The following is a 23,832-nucleotide window of genomic DNA, read 5'->3' on the forward strand; positions in this document are numbered from 1 at the left end:
GCATTCTAACAGAGTAGATGTAGTTTATAAATTGATCTACTTTGTCATGCCAAGTTTTCTTGGAGAAGATCCAGCTTTTGTGCTGATCTTTGTGGTTTTCAGTAATTTTATTTTATTATGCTAAGAGTCCTTAGCCTCTCTTAAAACATATTTTAATATTGCCTTAATTGAGACTGACTCATAATTCAAAAAGGGCTTTTATGATTTTTTAAATTAAAAACATATTTGTCTTCTAAGTCTTTTAGTCTACATTCAGAATTTCTTTTTTTCTTGAATGATTTTTTTGTCTCAGCTTCTAATAACATATAAAAACTATAGAGCTTATTTTTTCCCCTTAATTCTTAGTAACTTTTAAGTTTTTTATTTTAGAATATGTTGATTTTCTTGTTCTTGTTTTCTTTGCAGTAATGTTTTTATTATACTGTAACTGCATAATAAAAATTTCTGCTTTGTGTTCACTGAAATTACACAAAATATGTATCCTAATGATAAAATTTAGTTGCATGTCTTCGTTGCTCCTTCAAAACAACCTTTTTCTCTCTCCATCTCACTCTTCTGCAAACATACACAAATATATTAAATATATTACTGGAGCATAGTTTTCTTTTTCTAACTTAGCTCCAGTTACTCTACTTCCACTGCCTAATAAAACATTTCCATCAGGTTTTTATTACCCATTGTCAGGCTAGTGAATCACATAGGAAGAACATTTCCCACATCCTAATGCATGTCTAGATTTCCAAAGCCCAGGAGAGAGGGAATAGAGTTGGAGCCAGAATACTTCAGTTGCAGCATAGATTGAAGCAAGTGCATCTTCTACATTCTGCAGACAAGCAAATCCGTTGTCAATGTCAAACTCCAATCTTACATACAGTTCCTGTCATAACCTGCACACTATGAAATAATAATATCGTATTAAAAAGCTGGTAGCTAGGGGCTTCCCTTGTGGCACAGTGGTTGAGAGTCCTCCTGCCGATGCAGGGGGCACGCGTTCGTGCCCCGGTCCAGGAAGATCCCACATGCCGCGGAGCGGCTGGGCCCGTGAGCTAGGGCCGCTGAGCCTGCGCATCCGGAGCCTGTGCTCCGCAACGGGAGAGGCCACAACAGTGAGAGGCACGCATACCGCAAAAAAAAAAAACAAACCTGCTAGCTAAAAGGAAAAAAAAGTCGTTTTTTGTTTTCAAGGTGTCTTTGTAAGTACATAAGCAAATTAAACTCCTCTGCTACAGGACTCTCCAACATAACTTAGGTATTAGACAAGCCTTGAACCTTGTCAAGAAGAGGTTTTACATCTGGACTTGGAGACAGGCTTTGCATCTGCCCATGGCTGTTTAGTGACCTGATATTCAATAATAACCTGGTTGGAAATTTCCATCATAATCTGACTGTACAAATAAGCCATCACCTGTAGCTGTATTAAACCTCCATACATCAACTTTTAATTCACTCTCTCCAAAATATAAATCAGATTTTCATTAATTTTTGAATCTATATCTATATATGTTTTCATTTATAAATGATTGTTTAGATATATGTTGATGGAATTCCAATCTCCCTGAAATCATAACATTTATAGGATCTGGATATTTTTATCTAGTCTTTAAGGTAGTGATTCATTAAATTATCACTTCTTTGCTCTTTTAATTCATTTGATTAATATTTATTGAACCTTTTCAATAACCATATTTTATCCTGGTTCTTTTCCTTCCTTTTAAACAACGCTTTCCTAGTGTAAAGATATGTTATAAACAGCAGAAGCCTGAGAGTTTTTTTTTTAACATCTTTATTGCAGCATAATTGCTTTACAATGGTCTGTTAGTTTCTGCTTTATAACAAAGTGAATCAGCTACACATATACATATATCCCCATATCCCCTCCCTCTTGCGTCTCCCTCCCACCCTCCCTATCCCACCCCTCTAGGTGTTCACAAAGCACTGAGCTGATCTCCCTGTGCTAAGCCTGAGAGTCTTAAACGTTGATTTGCTCTTCCCATCTGCATGAACTTGAGGTACAGAGTTCACTGCCTTAGTTTTCTATAAAATAGGTTGGGGGGGGGTGTTGCTCCTACTTCACAATGCAAATTTGGAAAAAAGAAATATAAGAAAATGCAATAACTAAAATTTATCCTTTTGAAACTTTTGTTCAATTTTTTCCTCATTATTACATTGCCTTCAGACATTAACTCTGATTTCTCTGAAATCTGTTTCTCTGATCCTGATGCCAATTCCACACTTTGCATCTAAATTTTCATTTCCTTGTATTAATCATAGTCAATTTCTGTCAGGAAAAACTGCTTTTATACAGTTTTACCTAACTCAGATAATGTTCACACTATCCTTCTAATTATCTAGAAGAGAAACCTGTAACTTTTATTCTTCCATTTTTCTTTCCAACACTCAATTTGGTAACAACATAACTTTCATTTATGTATCCTAAAATGCTCTTCCTTTCTTGTTATTATGTATTCATTTACCTTATTTGCAGAGACATATTATGATTTTTTAAGAAAAATTTAAAAAGGATTTTAAAGGCTTACGTTTACTTCTATTTAGGAAAAGTGAGACTATTACTTGAAAGTAATTTAGAATGGACAGCATCACTTTATTGTTCTTCTTAAGTTAGTTATTTTTAAGAAAGACATTGCTCTTGAAGTGGCCACAAGCTTTATTTTGAGCTATTTGCTTCTTTTTCTTGTTAATCTAAAAAGTCACCATTGAACATATCTGTTACACCTCACCACCTTAATCAGTATCTATGACCTATGTGGAAATTACCATGGAGATATGCTAATTTTTTCCTATTATTAGGTCTAGTGTGTCCGAAAAACCATTTTGATCTCTTTAGAAAATAATGCTTCATAATACACAGCTTATTATTATTAAGTTATGAAGTTGAGCAATTCACCTCCTTCTATCCAAATATTCTTTTGGGACAACGTGACCATTAATCTTGAAGATGTTATATCTACAGTATTTTTGAAATGTTTCCTTCTTCAGGTTAGCTAAGTTTTCATCCATAATTTCATCAAATATATTTTCTGTCCCTTTCTGTCTCTCTTCTCCTTCTGGGACCCCTATAATGTAAAGGTTAGTATGCTTGATGTTGTCCTAGATGTCCCCTATCCCTCATTTTTTTTGCTCATCTGACTTGGTTATTTCCCTCTTCTCTCTTCCAGTTTGCTTATGAATTCTTCATCACCTAATCTGCTGTTAATTCCTTCTAGTGTATTTTTCATTTAAGTTATTGTATTCCTTAGCTCTGATTGATTTGTTTTTATATTTTCTAGTTCTTTGTTGAAGCTTTTCTGAGTTTAGTGAACATTTTTATTACTATTGCTTTGAACTCTTTATCAGGTAAATTATTTATTTCATTAGGATATTTTTTCCCTCAGGTTTTGTCCTTTTCTTTCATCTGAAACATAATCCTCTTCTCATTTTGTTTGACTTTCTCAGTTTTTCCTCTATGAAATTAGGTGAAAGGGTAACCCATCCTGGTCTTGAAGGCATGTCCTTGTGTGGGAGCATGCCTCTGCAGTTTGCATGTGCCCGGTGGCTTTGGTGAGAGAGCTGGATCTGTAGTGAGCAGAGTCCACGTCTTCTGCCATGATATACGGGCAGCCACTGCATTGATGGGAGGAAGGGCTGGAGTCAGAGGGGCTACAGCTGGAGCCAAGTGTGAGTCAGGGTTTATCCCATGCTCAGTGGCATTTGCTGCCCTATCTTGGGTAAAGCTAAACTAAGCCCAAGGGGATGGAACAGGAGTCCTGAGATAGTTGGACTTTGCCCCAGCATAAAGCAAATTCTTTATTGGGCTGGATTTCAGTGTGTAAATTTTTAATATCATAGCTAGTCAAAATGAAATAAGTTTTGTGTTACTTATTTGAATTTTTATAACCAGTATATAGAAACATAGGGTATTTATGATGTGTTAATGGCATTATTGTCTCTTTATATTAAATTTAGTGGCTGCCTATATCCTGAAGTAGAACCAACCTGAAAGTCATTTTGTATTCATAAAACATCAATGAATATTATAGAAATTGCCATTAATTATCCATTAATAATGTCAAACATTATAAATTGTTAATATTTGAAATTTTGATGAATTATAGAAATGGTACTTCATCAATCCTTAATAAAGTATGAAATGACAATATGATATATTATGGAAAATAATTACCACATTATCAGCCTTGATACACCCACCTTGGTTTGTTTGTTTATCTATCTATTTATCTGTTTTTTATGGTTCTTCCTTTTTAAATTAAAAATATTATTTTATTGTAGTATAAAATATTTCAAATATTATATTTGTGTCAGGTGTACAGAATAATGATTCATTCTTTTATAGATTATACTCTATTAAAAGTTATTACAAGATAATGGCTATAATTCCCTGTGCAATACAATTTATCATTGTTGCTTATCTACATTGTACATAGTAGTTTGTATCTCTTAATCCCATATTCCTACCATCCCCCTCTCTGCTTCCCTTTCTCCACTGGAAACCACTAGTTTGTTTTCTATATCTGTGAGTCTGCTTCTCTTTTGCTATATACATTTGTTTGTATTATTTTTTAGATTCCACATACAAGTGATATCATATAGTGTTTGTCTTTCTCTGTCTGACTTACTTCACCAAGCATAATATTCACTAGATTCATCCACACTGCTGCAAATGGCAGAATTTCATTCTTTTACATGGCTCAGTAATATTCCTTTGTAAATATATATACCACATCTTCTTTATTCATTGGTTTCTTAATGGATACTTGGGTTGCTTCCATTTCTTGGTTATGGTAAATAGTGCTGCTATGAACATTAGAATGCATGTATATTTTCAAATTAATATTTTCATTTTTTTCTGGATATATATCCAGATATATATGATTGCTGGATCATATATTATGTCTACTTTTAGTTTTTTTGAGAAACCTCCATACTGTTTTCCACAGTGGCTGCACCAATTTATATTTCCACCAACAGTGTATGAAGGTTCCCTTTTCTCCATATCCTCATCAACATTTATTATTTATGATCTTTTTGATGATAGCCATTCTGACAGCTATGAGGTGATATCTCATTGTGGTTTTGATTTGCATTTCTCTGATGTTTAATGATGTTGAGCAACTTTTCAAGTGCCCATTGGCCATTTGCGTTTCCTCTTTGGAAAAATGTCTTTTCAGTTCTCCTGCCCATTTTTTAATTGGGCTATTGGTTTTTTGATACTGAGTTGTATGAGCTGTTAATGTATGTTGGATATTAATCCCTTATGAGTCATATTATTTGCAAATATTTTCTCCCATTCAACCTGTTGTATTTTCATTTTGTTGATGGTTTCCTTTGCTATACAAAAGCTTTTTTAAGTTTAATTATGTCCCATTTGTTTATTTTTGCTTTTATTTCCTTTGCATTTGAGACAGATCCAAGAAAATATTGCTATGATTTATGTCAAAGAGTATTCTGCCTGTGTTTTCTTCTACGAGTTTTATAGTATCCAGTCTTACATTTATGATTTATGTCAAAGAGTATTCTGCCTCTGTTTTCTTCTATGAGTTTTATAGTATCCAGTCTTACATTTAGATCTCTAGTCCATTTTGAGTTTATTGTTGTATATGATGTTATAGAATGTTCTAATTTTATTATTTTAAATGTAGCCATCCAGTTTTGCTGGCACCACTTATTGAAGAGACTGTCTTTTCTCCACTGCATATTATTGCTTCCATTGTCATAGATTAATTGACCGTAAGTGTGCAGGTTTATTTCTGGGCCCTCTATCCTGTTCCATTAATCTATGTGTCTGTTTTTGTGCCAGTCCCATACTGTTTTGATTATTGTTTCTTTGCAGTATAGTCTGAAATCAGGGAGCATGATTCCTCCAGCTGTGCTCTTTCTCAAGGTTGTTTTGGCTATTCAGGGACTTTTGTGTTTCTATACAAATTTTTAAATTATTTGTTTCTGTTCTGTGAAAAATGCCATTGGTAATTTGATAGGAATTGCATTGAATCTGTCAATTGCCTTGGGTATATTGGTCATTTTAACAATATTAATTCTTCCAATCCATAGCATTGTATATCTTTCCATTTGTCTGTGTCATCTTCACTTTCTTTCATCAGTGTCTTATAGTTTTCTGAGTACAGGTCTTTTACCTCTTTAGGTAGGTTTATTTCTAAGTATTTTATTCTTTTCAATGGGATCGTACATGGAACTGTTTCCTTAATTTCTCTTCCTGATAGTTTGCTGTTAGGGTATGGAAATGCAACAGATTTCTGTATATTAATTATGTATCCTGTAACTTTACCTAATTCATCCATGAGATCTATGAGTTTTCTGGTGGTGTCTTTAGGATTTTCTATGTATAGTACCATGTCATCTGCAAATAGTGATAGCTTTATTTCTTCCTTTCCAATTTGGATTCTTTTTCTATTCTGATAGCCATGGCTACGACTTCCAAAACTAAGTTGAATAAAAGTGGTGAGAGTAGACATCCTTGTCTTATTCCTGGTCTTAGAGGAAATGATTTCTGCTTTTCACCTTTGAGTATGATGTTAGCTCTGGGTTTGTCATATATGGCTTTTATTATGTTGAAGTATGTTCCCTCTATGGCCATTTTCTGAAGAATTTTTTTATCATAAATGGATGTAGAATTTTGTCAAAAGCTTTTCTGCATCTGTTGAGATGACCATATGGTTTTTATCCTTCATACTGTATCACATTGATGGATTTGTGGGTATTGGAAAATCCTGGCATCCCTGGGATAAATCCCACTTGATTGTGGTGTATGGACCTTTTAGTGTATTGTTGGATTCATTTAGCTGTTATTTTGTTGAGGATTTTTGAATCTATGTTCATCAGTGATACTGGCTTGAAAATATCTTTTTTTTTTTTGTGATACCTTTCTCTGGTTTTGGTATTAGGATGATGCAGGCCTCGTAGAGTGAGTTTGGAAGTGTTCCTTTCTCTGCTATATTTTGAAATAGTTTGAGAAGGATAGTGTTAACTCTTCACTAAATGTTTGTTATAATTCACTTGTGAAGCTATCTGGTTCAGAACTTTTGTTTGTTTGGAGTTTTTAATTACTGATTCAATTTCATTACTGGTTATTGATCAGTTCATATTTTCCATTTCTTCCTGGTTCAGTCTTGGGAGATTGTAACTTTCTAAGAATTTGTACATTTTTTTTTGGTTTTCCATTTTATTGCCCTATAGTTGTTCATAGTAGTCTCTTATGATCCTTTGTATTTCTGTGGTGCTCATTGTAACTTCTTCCATTTCATTTCAGATTTTATTGATTTGGGCCCTCTCTTTCTTGATTAGTCTGGTTAAAGGTTTGTCAGTTTTGTTTATTTCTTCAAAAAAATGGCTCTTGGTTTCATTTATCTTTTCTATTGTTTTTTTGATCTCATTTATTTTCTCTGATCTTTATTATTTCCATCCTTCTGCTGACTTTGGGCTTTATGTATTCTTTTGCTAATTCTTTCAGGTGGCAGATAAGGTTGTTTATTTGGGACTTTTCTTGTTTGTTGAGGAAGGCCTGTATTCCTATAAGCTTCCCTCTTAAAACTGCTTTTGTTGCATCCTGTAGATTTTGGAGTGTTGTGTTTCCATTTGCATTTGTCTTGAGGTATTTTCTGATTTCCTCTTTGATTTCTTCATTGCCCCCTTTGTTTCTTAGTATCATGTTGTTTAGTGTTCATGTGTCTGTTCTTTTTCCATTTTTCTTTCTGTAATTGGTTTCTAGTTTCATCCTGCTGTGGTTGGAAAAAATGCTTGATATAATTTCTATGTTCTTAAATTTGTTGAGACTTCTTTTGTGGCCTTGCATGTGATCTACCCTGGAGAACATTTCTTGTGCCCTTGGAAAGAATGTGTACTCTGCTGTTTCTAGAACGAATGTCCTGTAGATAGCAATTAAGTCTTAATGGCCAATTTTGTCATTTAAGACAACTGTTATCTTATTAATTTTCTGTCTGGATGATCTGTCCATTGATGTAAGTGGGGTGTCAAATTCCCCTACTGTTGGATTATTGTTAATTTCTCCCTTTATATCTAATACTATCTGTTTTTTCTATTTAGTGCTCCAGTATTGGGTACATATAAGTTAATGAGTATAATATCCTCTTTTTGTACTGATCCATTTATCATTATATAAGGCCCATTTTTGTCTTTAGTTATAGCCTTTGTTTTAAAGTCTGTTTTGTCTGATAAGAGTATTTCTACCCCCACTATCTTGTCATTTCCATTTGCATGAAATATCTTTCTTCATCCCATCATTTCCAGTCTGTTTGTGTCTTTAGCCCTGAACTGAGTCTCTTGTAGGTAGCATATTGAAGGGTCTTTTTTTTTTTTCTATAAGTCACCCTATACCTTTTGATTGGCATTTAATCCATTGATATTTAAAGTAATTATTGATAGGTATGTACTTACTGCCATTTTATTACTTGTTTTCTGGTTGTTTTTGTTGTTCTTCACTATTCATTTCTTCTTTTTGTTTCTTCCCTTGTGGTTTGATGATTTTCTTTATTAGTATGCTTGTGTTCCTTTCTTTTTAGTTTTTGTGTCTCTATTGTATGTTTTTGATTTGAGCTTACCATGGGGTTCATATATGTTGACCTATAATTATATCTACTTGTTTTAAACTGGTAGTCATTTAGTTCGAATACATTCTAAAATATCTACATTTTTTATTCTTCTCCTCCACATTTCATGTTTTTGATGTCATATTTTACATCTCCATACTTATCCCTTAACTGTTTATTGTAGTTATAATTGCTTTTACATTTTTTGTCTTTTAATTTTTGTACTGGCTCATTTAAGTGGTTGATTCTCAGTCCTTACTATATATTTGCCTTTCCTAGTGGGATTTTCCTTTTCCTGTAGAATCCACTTAGATTTTCCTATATAAATCCTATAGATTTTCCACTTAGAGAAGACCCTCTAGCATTTCTTTTAGGGTAGGCTAAGTATTAATGAACTCGTTTAGTTTTTTCTTGTCTTAGAAGTTCTTTATTTCTCCTTCTAGTCTAAGTGATGATCTTGCTGTGTAAAGTGTCCTAGGATGCAGGTTTTCCCCTTTAAAGACTTTGAATATATCATGCGGCTCCCTTTGGCCTTCAAAGTTTCTGCAGATAAATCAGCTGATAACCTTATGGGGATTCCCTTGTATATGACTGTTTGCTTTTCTCTTGCTGACTTTAGAATTCTCTCTTTATCTTTAACTATTGCCATTTTAATTATGTTATGTCTTAGTGTGGGTCTCTTTGGTTTCATCTTGTTTGGAACTTTCCATGCTTCCTATATCTGGAAATCTGTTTCCTTCTCCAGGTTTGGGAAGCTTTCAACCATAATTTTCTCAACTACATTCTCCATTCCATTCTCTCTCTGTTCTCCTTCTGGGACCCCCTATAATGAGTATATTGGAACACTTAATATTATGCCAGAGATCTCTTAAACTGTTCTCATTGTTAAAATTTGTTTTTCTTCTTCTGTTCTGATTGGGTTATTTCCATTTTTCTATCTTTCAGTTCACTTATGCCTTCTTTTGTATCTCAATCTGGTGTTCATTTCTTCTAGTGTGTTTTTAAAAAAACTTCATCCATTGAGTTAGTCATTTCTGATTGGTTCATTTTTATATTTTCTACTTCCTTTTTAAGTATTCATTGTTTACATCAATTCCTTTCCCTAATTCACTTGACATTTTTATTACCAAGTACTAATGTTTTGAATTATTTATCTGATTAATTTTTTGTTTCTGTTTTATTAATTTTCTTCTGGGATATTCCATTGCTCTTTAATTTGAGAGTAATTTCTCCGCCTTTTCATTTTGCTTAACTTTCTCTGCCTTTATGAATTTAAGTGAAACCATTACATATTATGGTCTTGAAAAGGTATTCTTATGAGGGACATCCCTATACCCATTGCATGTGTCCAGTGCCTTTTGGTGGAAAAGATGGATTTGACATGGATGAAAGTCATGTCTTTCCTCAAGGAGTGCTGGCAGTTAACATCTTGGTAGGGGGGTGGGGCTGTAAACGGAGGAGCTAGAGCTAGTGCCAGGTGTGAGGCAGTACTTCCTCTTGATTTAGTGCCCATCACTGCCCTACCAGGGATTGGGTTTGGTCCCAAATTGTGGAAGCAGAAGCTCTGAGGGTCAGGCCCAAGCTGGCTCTGCTCCTTTCATGTGTGTGTGTTTCTCTTTCCCCTCACCAGGAACTTTGCCCCAGAAGAGGGGAGTGCTGAGGCAAGTGGGGCCTGTGTATAGACAGAGGTCCAATTGGCTGTCTGTGTAGGTGCCCATACCTCCGCTCAGACCCAGGCTGGAATGCAACTCTCCGTTTTCTCTCATAACTGATAACTACCTCCAGCCTCCACTGCCCCAACCCGGCTGTGGAATCACTCAGCAGGGCTGGACCTGTGTGGACTCTCAGAGTGTATCAGGAGGTGAGATGTGATGGAGAGACTTCAGAGATGTCCATTGTGTAAGCACCAACAGTGGTCACTACTACTCCCTCAGGCTCTACCCTGTCACTTGGTTACCTCTGTGTCCCATGGTTGAGTCTTTTCCTCGGTTGAGGGTGCCCTAGACGCAGTGCTGCACTGTGATGTGGAGTAAGCAGGTCCGGAGTTTTCATTCAGGTCAGGCTGGGGCGCACAGCAAGGCTTTCATAGGAAATACAGCCACCACTAAAGCAGACCTCTCTCTGCCCTGCCTGGGGGCTAGCCAGCAAATGCTTGCTCCTCATCAGCAGAGTCCAGGCTTCCCACAGCCATTCTGTCTTTTCCAGCATTCCTCCAACCAGCTAAGGGGGCTTATCTCTCCTATGTAGGACCCCAGGACATGAGCATCCAGTCTGTGGCCAGAACTGCTCACTCCTCAGGGTGGATTTCCCCCCATGCAACCTCCTTTTCTTCTAAGTTCCCCTTCCAGGGGTATAGATTCTGACACAATCACTCTTCTTCAATTCCTACCAAACTACACATCTATCTTTCTTAGAGCCTTAGTTGTACAAGAGTCCTTCTGCCAATTTCCAATTATTTAACAGTGAGAATTGTTCCACATGTAAATGAATTTTCAGTGTGCTCATGGGGGAGGTTAACTCCATGTCCTCTTACTCCCCCATCTTGATCTCTCCACTCACCTTGGCTTATATGGTTGATTCTTACTGAGGAAGTATCATTGTAATTCATTTATATCTTGCTTTACTGCTTGAAGGGCATGGTGTCTATTGACTGATTGTGATATAGAAGACAATTTGGGTAATTCTATACTTGAGTTGTTATTTAAATATATATATTATTCTCCACCTTCACTATCATTGTCCTTATAAGGGATAAAGTAAACTGAGAAAATTGTGCATTTAAATAAAAATAACGTGTGGAATACTTGATCTTTAAAAAACTATATCATAATTTAGTATTCTATCCTGGAGAAATTACATAAACTTAGACACATTTCCCAATTTTAACATTTTTTTACAGTCGGTTCTCAGGGACTTTTAAATCATATTGAATTTTGTGAAGTTACATTTACCTTCTCTAAGAAAATATATATGTTTCTCTTTCCGGAATTGAAAAATAATTTAAAAACCCCAATCTCTTTGACCTGTTCAAAGAGATTGGTTTTATTGGTTTTATTTAACACAACCTCCCTTCTTCCAAAAATACTTTGAAACTTGGTAGTACTATCTGAACTTGAACTACATGAACTGACGAGCATGACAGAATGCCTGAACATCCCAGTACAGACTAAGTGATTCCTAGCTTTACTTGTGGCAAACAAAACTAAACATTTGATCCTAAAGAATATTGTTTGGGACTTCCTTGGCAGTCCAGTGGTTAGGACTCCACGCTTCCAATGCAGGAGGTGTGGGTTGAATCCCTGGTCAGGGAATGAAGATCCCACATGCAGCGCAGCCAAAAAAAAAAAAAAAGAATATTGTTGTTTTAGATGTAAATACTGAATTGAAAACTTGGCAAATATTCAAATAATTCTAAAAATATGCTTGGCTAATTTCTTTGATAGTTTGGCAGTAGGCCATTGTTTTACCTTTGTTTCTACCTTTGTTTCTTTTTAGGGGCAATGTACTGAATGCTATCTCTTTGCAGAATATGTTACTACTCCTTAATATGGGATGTCAAAGGTTGTTGTCTCAGTTAGTTAATGCGAGACAATTGTTGAAGACATTTATATATGATTTAACAGGAACTTTGGCAGTGAGTGAATTTGATATGGCTTTGATGTCAATAAATAGTTCCTTACTGCCTCCTTTGTATTACACTGAAACATCTTATATGGTTTTTACTGTATATTTTGAGTGTATACACATGTATGGTTTGAGTGGATTGGATGAGGTAATGAATCAATGCATTCAGCAGAGAACTGATCACAGAGATGATAATTGGCGAATATTAGCTAATATCCATCTCATTAGTCATATTAGAACATGTTGATCTTTCACTAAAAAAAAATTCTAATTAGATTAATTATGGTTTCATGTATATAGCTTTGCTAAATATTTAGGGGCATTGTGTCTACATGCTTTTTTAATCCTGCTATTTCTTAGTTATCCATTAGTCTTTCTCTTTTATTTGCACTAAGATTTTCAGAGTCAATTTTTAGTGTTTTACCTTCTTGGCTACTAGTCTCATTGAAACTTTATATTTAATTTAGTCAAAGATATCTAAAAATGTAATGTAATTTGACTTTTATATCCTAAGGTTTTCTTTTAATTTTGAAATAATACAGTCTGGTTCACTGTCGAAAATCAGTATCTCAAAACCAGGACAGTAGCCTTCCTAATTTGAGCCCTTGTTCCATGTGGCAATTTAGAATGTTATACTTCTTAAAGTAAGATGTTACATACAGGCTAATTTGTGTTACTTGAAGCTGTTGTCAGGTACAAGACAGTAAACTGTTAGGCTACCAACGTAATTAGCCACTGTATTAGGCTTTGCTAGGCTATGGTGCATAGAAGATTAAAAAGCATTTGTGAGCAGAATTGAGTCTGCAGCTGCTCTGTAGCATTCCATACAAAATTCACTCACTATCTTGAAAGATTAGGAAGGGGTACATTTTTCTGGGGTGAATGCTTTTGAAAAATAATTCACATTCACAGTCCTCCCAAAATTCAGCGAGACTGATTTCTCACAACGATCTTTTGAGTGGCAGTACTTGAACTTCCCATTCCAATACTAATAATTAATGTATAAGAGTTGTGCAGTTTAATATCACTTTTTTTTCTCCCTGAAGCTTCTTGGATCCTGATTTCAGTAACTGATTTAACATATAAATTGGCCCAAACTTGGCAAAAATCAAGAATATTTAACAGGGCACAGATGGTGCAGCAGAAGGCAATATCCAGAGATTTGGTGACTCGAGTGCTCTCTAACCCTCCACCAGCTGCTTTAGCTCAAGTGTGAATAAAGACCTTTTAAGACTCAATGAAATTGTCTTATGTTGTGCCTAAGTATTGCCCACCCAACCAAATTGACACCGAAAACAGAAACAACCATATGGTTTTAAGTGTATTAGAGAAAAGTAGGCTGCAGCTTGATACTTAAAATTATGTTAAAGTATTACTGCTGATTTCTTGTGCGTTGCCTACTTCTAAGAAGCGTCTTATATGAAAAAGTATACTCAGCTCTGCCACACTTTGCTGTCTCTTAGTTTTCTGCTTTAAATGTACAAGAAAGAAAAACAGACAACCATTGCCCAAGGCCAGAAGACATCCCTCAGATTCCTTTAGGAATTGAAACAAAATCACAATAAACATATTTTTAATATGTTTGATTCCTGATACAACATGAACTGAAGGGAACAATTACGTTTTTTCAATGGCTAGAGGTACTCAGTATGGCTCCTTCAGCTTGCAGAAAATGACGACTGACTGTACATACTGATTACCTTTAACATGTAAACTTTGATCCATTTCAGGTAGCTGAAGACCTCCAGGAACAGTTTTCATTTCCAGCAGAGAATATAAAATAAATGGATCATATTTCTATAAGGATGCATTAAAACTCAAGTGGTCTTGCTTAATATAGAAAGTGTTTCTAGCATAGAATATAAAAAATATTCAATTTAAACAGGATTTTATACTTTTCTATGACTTTTTATTAATCACAAGGAGTGAACATATGAAAAGAACTTGCTAAAGTGGTAGGAAATAAAAGAAACATTATTAAAATGAGACCAAGAATATGAATTGATGTGAATGTAATATGTAAAGAGAATTATTTAAATATCTATACTTCCTATTAGTATAGATGCTAAAAAGATAAATTTACCTAAAAATTAAGTTTTTTAAATTGTCTACTTGCCATTACAATTGTATATTTTTGGTGATTTATCATAACTGTATTTTTAAATGACTTATCATTTGGATATATTTAAGAAAAAATCATTTCATCAAAATTCTCCCAGTTCTGAATTAGATTATTCTACATGTCACCTATAAGAGTAAAATATGACCATACTTCAAATGACTATTTGACGTTCCAAATGAAATTTTATATATTTTTAGTTGAATGCTCTATTTGAATATAACTGTAAAGCTGTAGTATGAGCCTTATATCTTCAAGCAGAATAGCGTAAGATTTAGGTTAAGATAAAACTGCAGAGAACTGGAAGCAAGTAAAAGGTGCCAATGACAAACTGTGTGTTTATTTGGGGCCTTTAACTGAATTGTTTTATAAGTACCTAAAAAGATTATGTAATGAAATATTTTGGGCTAGAGTAGGTGAGAAAATAGAAGAGATAAAAAGAGTTCAATTTTAAATGTTTATTGGAAATTAGCCAAGTAAATCAAGGGTTATTTAGGAGGACAAAGAGCAAGATAATAGGCATAGGAGCTAAAGGCAAAATAGGCTGTCATCTAGGATGTTACTTCATTTGTGTGACTAAGAAAGTTTAAAATAGAGGTGGTGAAAAGAAAGCTGAGTCAGCTGCTACAAGGGTATCATTGCAATTTTCATTCACTTTTTAGATCCAATTCTATTATCAGACCCGAAGCACACTGATTAAGGTGGACGTTGTGTTCCTTGAGGAAGACATTGTTGCAACACCTTTTAATCCTTTCTTGAAGCAGACCATTGGAGAAAGAGGAATACCAGGTATTTTAAGTCTGTTATATGTAGAGTCTCACTAGCACTGATCCTGAATTACTATTATGGTCAACTTGTTAGAGGGAGCCTTTTGGGATGAGATAATACATGGCATTCTGGCACAAACATCTCACATTTGATACAATAGGTACACAGACCCCATTTGTTTTTATTTACTTGGTACTTTAGTGCATAATTAGAATGGATACACACTGGTAGAAGAGTCCTCACAGTGGATTCCTGACTTGATAGGTAGAAAGATGATCTTAGAAAAGGCCAACTTGAAGACCTCCAGGCTGCTTCCCATCCCTTCTTGCCAACTTAATAAATCATAAGTTATATTGATACTTTGTCGTGGGATAAATTGTTGAAATTTTCAGTGCAATCCATGACTTTAAAGGATGCAGAGGTTTGTAGTCCCTATTACATTCTCTTCATTTCACCTGTTTGTCATCCATCCCTTAAAGGAAGACCCAAAAATGGAACTCAGTAAACTTATTCAAGTTGGTATTTTCAGCAACTTTGTTATATGTGGTATCTTTACTGGAAAAGATTTGCACAGATCCTCCAGTTGTACCATTCTTTCAGATGATCAGTTACTTGGCTTCAGTTTAATTCAGTTATATCCCTTCCACCTTGGAAAAGGTATTAATTTTTTCTCACAAGAATTGAGAACTAATACAACTATGGATTTTTGCCAACAGTAGTGGCAAGCCTTGTAGAAAATTACATTTACTGACATAGAAGGTAACATAATATTGTTTCAGATCAAGATATTTAATAAAGGCAAAGGAAGTACCATAATTAACACACTATTCCTACCATATAACACATTATGAGAAGCCAACAGGCTAAAAGAATGACAGGGTGGCCTACTGAAAGCTTAGATAAGTTGCCACCTCAGGGAAAACATTTTGAGAGATAGCCTCAGAATTGTAATAAATGCACTTGGTCAAGTGCAGATTTATAATGTTTTAACTCGAATGGGTATGTTTGGAGGTAAGATGGAAGTAGGATTGACCTCACTGTCACTCACATTGACTTGGTACTCTAAATTCTGATGGTTAAGATGTCTTTCTTTCTAGGCAGAACCCTTCCTCCAAAGAATACAATTAGATTACAGTAAATCTAAAGTAATGACTTCTTTTCTGGTCATTTTAAGCATTGTAAGCTGGTATATTAGAAAGAAGAGAAATGAGTTATACTACTGGCATGGATAATAAATTCATATTATTATGAGCCAGGTATGGTGTTATACAAAAGGACCTATAAGCATGTCTAGAGCTCAGGTGTCCCTGGGAAATCTCTCAGTGTTTTCATGCTCCATGATACTCCTAAGTGTGTATTTGATGGAGCCATTACCTGACAAAGATCAAGAAAAACAAATTCTCAGACTTTTCTGCGATAGAAGTCTAGATTACTGTCAGGTACACACCAAACTAGGTAAAGAATTGACTGAAAATGAGGAGAAGCTAGAAAGTGTTGTGAAGTAGAGAGATAATGAAAATCAATCAATGAAATCAGTTATGGACTCAGGACTCGTTGTAGTATCACACTGAAAACTCAGTCACAGAGTAGACTTATAATGGGGCACACATTGTCTCAACAGTAAGGGATTCCTTGTTTCAGAGTTTGTTCTGATTCATATCATCTCTGCTTTAACACTGGTTTTTGCTGCATCTGGTGTGGAGGGTTCCACGTAGCACAGCACAAAAATAAAAATAAATAAATAAAATAGAGGCCAAATTTACTATGAGTAGTGATGCAGATATCATATGTAAATTAGTTGAGAACTATTATAAAAATAATTCTGCATTATCATTTGGAATTAATTCAAGAAATGTAAGGTTAGAAAAATACTAGATAGTACCAAGTAAAAATATGGAGTTGTAAAATTCGTAGGAAACAAATAGATACATTCCTTAATCTCTCAAAAATAATTAAAAAGAGGAAAAAGAGGGTAAAAAGAAATTAACTGACAGTTCACAGAAATCACATTTAAAAAGATGATTTACATATGAAAATATTTTGGGCTTCACACATATTTAAGGGTACTAATAATAACTAGATTATTTTTATTACCAACTAAATTAACAAACATTAAAGTGATTAATAAGTTTATCAAGTTAATAGGAAAATAATACTAATGATATTTTTTGTAAAGTGTTACAATTTTTAAAGTCTATTTAAAAATTTAAAAAAATGATTAAGCAGTTCCATTTGTAGGAATTTATTTTGTATAATCACAGGTTGTAGAAAACACAATCAGAAGTATAAAGGAATGCTGTGCAAAATGGCTTATAATTTATACAAATTAGAACATAAATGTTCACCAGTAGAATACAGCTTCAATATGAAATGTCACATTTGTGTGGTAAGATTATATATATGTTAAAATATGAGATAAGTAATATGTCCTAACAGAAGAAAAACTTTTCTCTCTCTCTCTCTCTCTCTCTCTCTCTCTCTCTATATATATATACACTGTTAAGTGAAAGAAGATATTTTATGATAGTATGACAATACTTACACCTATGTGTAGAACATTTTTAGTAAAACATGTTAGATGCAATTAATAGAGATTATTTCTGGGACTGTGGAAGAAGTTAGGATGGCAGGAGGGGTCTATATTCACTTTATATAACCTGATCCATTAAAATTTTGTATTTTAACTCATATTACTTTTATTGTAAAATTAGTTTTAGTATGCATATGACCCAAAAAATCATAAAAATATCATTAGAAAGGATCTCAAAGAATAATTAAACCCTGTTGTTTCCAGAGCAACATATGACTGTATAGAAATAAGCACCTGGGGTTCCCAGAGTACACTATTAATATATGTGGAACAATCTGACCTGAGATACAGGTCCAGGGGCTTGCAAAGAGGATAAGAGCTAAAGTAATGAAGAAACACTGACTTTGAGCAAGTAAAATAGCAGAAATCACATGCCAGGGAGGGAGATTTTTCTGTGATCCTAGAGGTTGAATTAGAGCTCATAGGAAACAGAAAGAGTTGTGAAAATAATTTGGCCAATACTACTGAGCAGCAGCTTTTTCATTTGGGAAGGCAGTTGGATACCATTATACGTTAGTTGCTAACACTGACAGATACATTGTGCTCAATATTATCCCTGTAACTTATAAATTTTAGCTTTACATTAAAAGAAAAGCCCTTTTACTCCATTTAAAGTTATAAAATTTTGGCTATCTTCCCTGTGCTCTATGAATATATTATTGTAGCATATATATTATATGCATAGTAGTTTGCACCTTTTAATCCCCTGCACCTATCTTGTCCTCCTCCCTTACCTCTCCCACTGCTAACAACTATTTGTTCTTTATACATGAGTCTGCTTCTGTTTTGTTATATTCACTCGTTTTTTTTGATTCTGCATATAAGTGATAACATAGAGTATTTGTCTTTCTCTTTCACTAAGCATAATACCCTCCAGGTCCATCCACATTGTTGTAAATGGCAAAATTTATTCTTTTTTACGGCTAAGTAATATTCTGTTGCAAATATATATCACATCCTCTTTATACATTCATTTCTTGATGGATACTTAGCTTGCTTCCATTTCTTGGCAATTGTAAATAGTAATGCTATTTACAATTGTAAATTAGTGTATGTATATTTTCAAATTAATGTTTTCATTTTCTTTGGATATATACCCAGGAGTGGAATTGCTGGATCATGTAATAGTTCTATATTTTATTTTTTGAGGAACCTCCATGGACCTAGGGGGTTCCGGGGCTGGTTCCTGCTTACTGATGGGCAGAGCTACTACCTAAGATATCTGTCTGCAGGGCCCTCAGGGTCCTTGGCACTGGTCCTGTGCACTGGTGTGTGGGGTCAGGTCCTGGACCCTCTGGTGTGCAGGGCTGTGTGCCACAGCAGCTGTGGGCTCAGGGGGTCTTAAAGCAGCTTGCCTGCTGGTGGGTGGGGCTCTGTCCTTGCCTGGCTACTTGCTTGGCTGGGCCTGATGCATCCCAGTACTGGTGCAGGCAGGCTGCTGGACAGGTCTGTTCCAGTCCTGGTGCTAATCAGCTAGAGGGAGGAGTTTAAGCTCTTTAAAACATGTTTACAGGCTAAAGGCAAAAATGACCTATGAAACTAAGAAATGTATTTAAAGGTAATTAAACTATTAGGGGTGAAAGAGGATACATTTGAGATAAATGGTCCCAGTCCCACATTTGTCACTGACATTTGTGCAGACATTCATATGCACAGTAAAAGTTTTATAAGATTAGGGCAGGTTTCTGCACTCAAGGAATACTTCCACACTACTTGGCATAAGGCTGAGCTTCTAGGAAGATGAGATAGACAGGATAACCTCCAGATTTCCATTCTGCCCTCTGTTTCTAAAATTGTCTAGTTTCCTAGAAACTTACGTTTCATTGATCAGTAATTCACATATAAAATTGCCTCAGGAACAGTTAAATATATTTCCCTGAAGAAAGGCTAATTTTGTTAACTGCATTTCTCAATTATATTTCCTTTTTGAAATTCAGTTAGGAAGTCAATCCACAGGCTGGAGTAAAGGGGGTACTTCCAAAATCAATAATAATGTATATTGTATATGTTGAATTGTCTTATTAGGGTTTCCTTACAATAAAGTTGAGCCATCTGTAGCTATATTTTTTCTTTCCCATTAAAATTTTTTTAAATTGAAGTATAGTTTATTTACAATGTTTTGTTAGTTTCAGGTGTATAGCAGAGTGATTCAGTTTTATATATATATATATGTTCTTTTTCAGGTTATTTCCCATCATAATTATAAGATATTGAATATAGTTGCCTGTGTTATACAGTAGGTCCTTGTTTCTTCCCCATTTTAATCCCCAAAAATCATTTCTGTTCAGACCTTGAAAGTCAATAGCACCAATTTATTCACCCTGACGTTAGAAATGTGAATGTAATGGTTATTAATTTTCAACTGAAAATCTATAATCCGCTACTCAAATCAACATTTTAGATAAAATTTTTCCCCAAATAGAAACTTCAATATTCTTGGATTGGCCAAAAAGTCCGTTCGGTTAGTGAATACGTTGTTCAATAAAGTTCTTCATGAAAATGAAAAATGTGTCTTTTATTTTTACTTAAAACTGAACAAACTTTTGGGCTAACCCAGTACATTCTACTTAGGTTAATGGACAGCAGCTCACGTATTATTTAACCAGAGAGCAAACTCAAAGGATAACAGTAGTATTGGGGATTAAAAGCAAATTCAGTATAGGTCTGAACAAGACCTGAAAAATATCTTTGTATTCATTTTTAGGAAAAAATGAAACAAATACAATCAATGTTAATTACATTATACTAATCAAGTATTAATTAAATTATTCTTTGCTCAGAAATTTCTGATTTAGCTTGCTCTCATTCTTCTTTTGTTTTCTGAATATTGAGCCAACACACATTTTGGTCAATTTGTAGAACTATACAATGCCTGTATTTATATACATCATATATGAATTATTAGGGAGAATTATTATTATTCCCCCTCAGTTATACCCCTACTTCACCTTCCTGGAAGACCTTTGTATCTCATTTTTGAAAATAAAGTGTTCTAATGTAGTGATAACTTTCAGACAATACAAAATAAACAAGTAATTAAAAGTAACAAAAATATACAAATGAGGGGGCTAAGAAGAATTCCATCAACATTAGATGATTCTCTTTTCCATTCATGACATTAGCAAAAGTCAGGTATTTTTCAGGACACACACTTTCTTGACTAACATTGTGTACCAGGAGAGCACCATAAACCATTAGACTGGTAGATCCTAAGACATCCATTTGAATTATAATATCTTGTCCATATGGACTCACACAAGTAATAATCATGAATTTTTCCTTTTTAAAACCCAAAGTGAATATTTCAAAATAATCCTTCCACCACACCTAGAAATGTGTTAAATCCACCAGTGTTTGAAGTAGGAAAGTACATTGATCAAATTTTATATACATATTGTGGTAAGATACTTAATATGAAATCTACCCTTGTAAAAAATTTGTAGGTATATAAGACTGTATTGTTAACTACAAACAATATGCTGTACAGAAGATCTCTAGAACTTAATCTTGTGTTACTGAAACCTTATACATGTTGAGTAGCAACTCACCATCCCTCCCTTTGCCTCTGTAGTCCATGGCAATTACCATACCATGCTCTGCTTCCATGTGTTTGACTATTTTATAAATCTCATGTAAGTGATATTACGTTGTATTTTTTCCTTCTGTGACTTCTTATTTCACTTAATATATTGTCCATCCATGTTGTCACACATGGGAGGATTTCCCTTTTTTTTTAAGCTGAATAATATTCCATTGTATGTATATATCATATTTTCTCTATCCGTTCATTCGTTGATGGACACTGCATCTTGGCTATTGTGAATAATGCTGCAATGAACATGAAGATGCAAATATCTCTCGAGGATATTCAATTCTGATGTCAATTCTTTTGGATAAAAACACAGAAGTCAGATTGCTGAATCATGTAGTAGTTCATTTTTTAAAAATTGAGGAAATTTCATACTGTTTTTCATAGATGCTGCAGAGTTTTGCATTCCTGTGAACAGTGTACAAGGGTTCCAATTTTTCCACATTCTCACTACCACTCATCATTTAAAAAAAAAATAGTCATAGTAACAATGGTGAAGTAATATTTCATTGTGGTTTTGATTTTCACTTTTGTGATTATTAGTGATGTTGAGCATCTTTTCATGTGTTTTTTGGCCATTTGTATGTCTTCTTTGGAGAAATTCTATTCAGGACCTTTGCCTATCTTTATTGGATTATTACTATTATTATTATTATTGCTATAAAGTTAAAGGAGTTCCCGATATATTTTAGATATTAACCTCTTATCAGATACATGATATGTAAATATTTTCTCTCACTACATAGGTTACCTTTTTACTCTGTTGTTTCCTTTGCTGTGCAGAAGCTTTTTAGTTTGATGTAATGCCACTTGTTTGTTTTTGCTTTTGTTGCCTGTGCTTTTGGTGTGATATCCATGAAATCATTGCCAAGACAAATGTCATGAAGCTTTTCTCCTATGTTTTGTCCTAGGAATGTTATAATATCAGGTATTATGTTTAAGTCTCTAATCCATTTTCAGTTGATCTGTTGGTATAGTGTAAGATAATGGTCCGATTTCATGTAGATATCCAGTTTTCCATAAACCATGTGTTGAAGGGACTAGTCTTTCCTCATTGTGCATTCTATGTATCCTTGTCAAAGATCAGTTGGTCATATATGCATGAGATTTTTTGGGCCCTGTATTCTGGTCCATTGATCTAAATGTCTGTCTTTATTCTAGTACATACTGTTTTATAATGTGGCATAGTAATATGTCCTGAAACCAGGAAGTGTGATGCCTGTAGCTTTGTTCTCTCTCAAGATTATTTGACTACTTGGGATCTTTTTGTTCCATGTGAGTTTTAGGATTTTTTTTTTCTATTTCTATAAATAAAAATTACATTGAATTTTTATTTACATTGAATCCATGATTGATTTGGGTAGTATGGACATTTTAGCAATATTAAATCTTCCAATTTATGAATGCAGAGTGGCTTTCCATTTATTTGACTCTAATTTTATTAATCAATGTTTTGTAGTATTCAGTGTACAAATCCTTCACCTTAATTAAGTTTATTCCTTTGTATATTATTTTTGATGTTATTGTAAATTACATTGTTTTCTTAATTTCTTTTTCAGAAAGCTCACTGTTAATTTATAGAAATGAAACTAATTTTTGTATTATTTTTACTTAATGCAACTTTAATGAATTTTTTTATTAGTTCTGAGAATTTTTTCTAGTGTCTTCAGGGTTTTCTATATCATGCCATTGCAAACAGAGACAACTTCACTTTTTCCTGTCCAACCTGAATGCCTTTTATTACTTTTTCTTGCCTAATTTCTTTGATTAGGAATTCTAGTTGAATAAAAGTGCTGAGAGTGGGCATCTTTGCCTTGTTCTGAGCTTTTCCTGAAAAACTTTTCGTTTTGCACCATTGAGTATGTTATTAGCTGTGGGCTTTTAATATACATGTCCTTTATTATGTTGGCGTAAAATCCTTCTATAGCAAGTTTCTTCTTTCTGTTAACATGGTTTATCACTTTAATTGATTTTTGTATGTTGAAATCATCTTCAACTCCCAGGGATAAATCCCTCTAGGTCATGGTATATGATCCTTTTATTTACTTATTTTTATTTATTTATTTATTTTTGTACGTATTTAACTTTAGGAGATTTTATTTAACTAATTTACATATTTCATGGTTTATAGTAGAAACAGAAGTGGTCAGTTTGTATAGGAACTTAAATAAACAGTTACATTTCTAAGTGGGTAAACAGAACTCTACTTGATTCAATTATTCAGGCAGGAAGTTGGTCTAACAAATGTGTCAAATACCTAACAGCCAAGGTCAGACTTTCAAAGAAGTGACATTTAAAGTAAATGTTTACATAATAGTTACACCCTAAGACCTTGAGTAAGGACAACTTTTTCTGTTTGCTTGTCACAAATTCTAGAATATTGAATATGTCCCTCTCTAAACTCTTTCAGCTAATTGATACCATCATTTAGAGATTTGTTCTTTTCATTTCAGACTTTATTCTCTGTTTAGATGAAAATATCTGGGAAAGTATATCAGATTTTATTTGTCATTTAAATCTTAATGAGAGAAGCTCATAAGCTTCTGAAACAGCTGAAAACTTT

Source organism: Phocoena sinus, chromosome 6 (assembly GCF_008692025.1).
Source record: "Phocoena sinus isolate mPhoSin1 chromosome 6, mPhoSin1.pri, whole genome shotgun sequence".
Lineage (NCBI taxonomy): Eukaryota > Metazoa > Chordata > Mammalia > Artiodactyla > Phocoenidae > Phocoena > Phocoena sinus.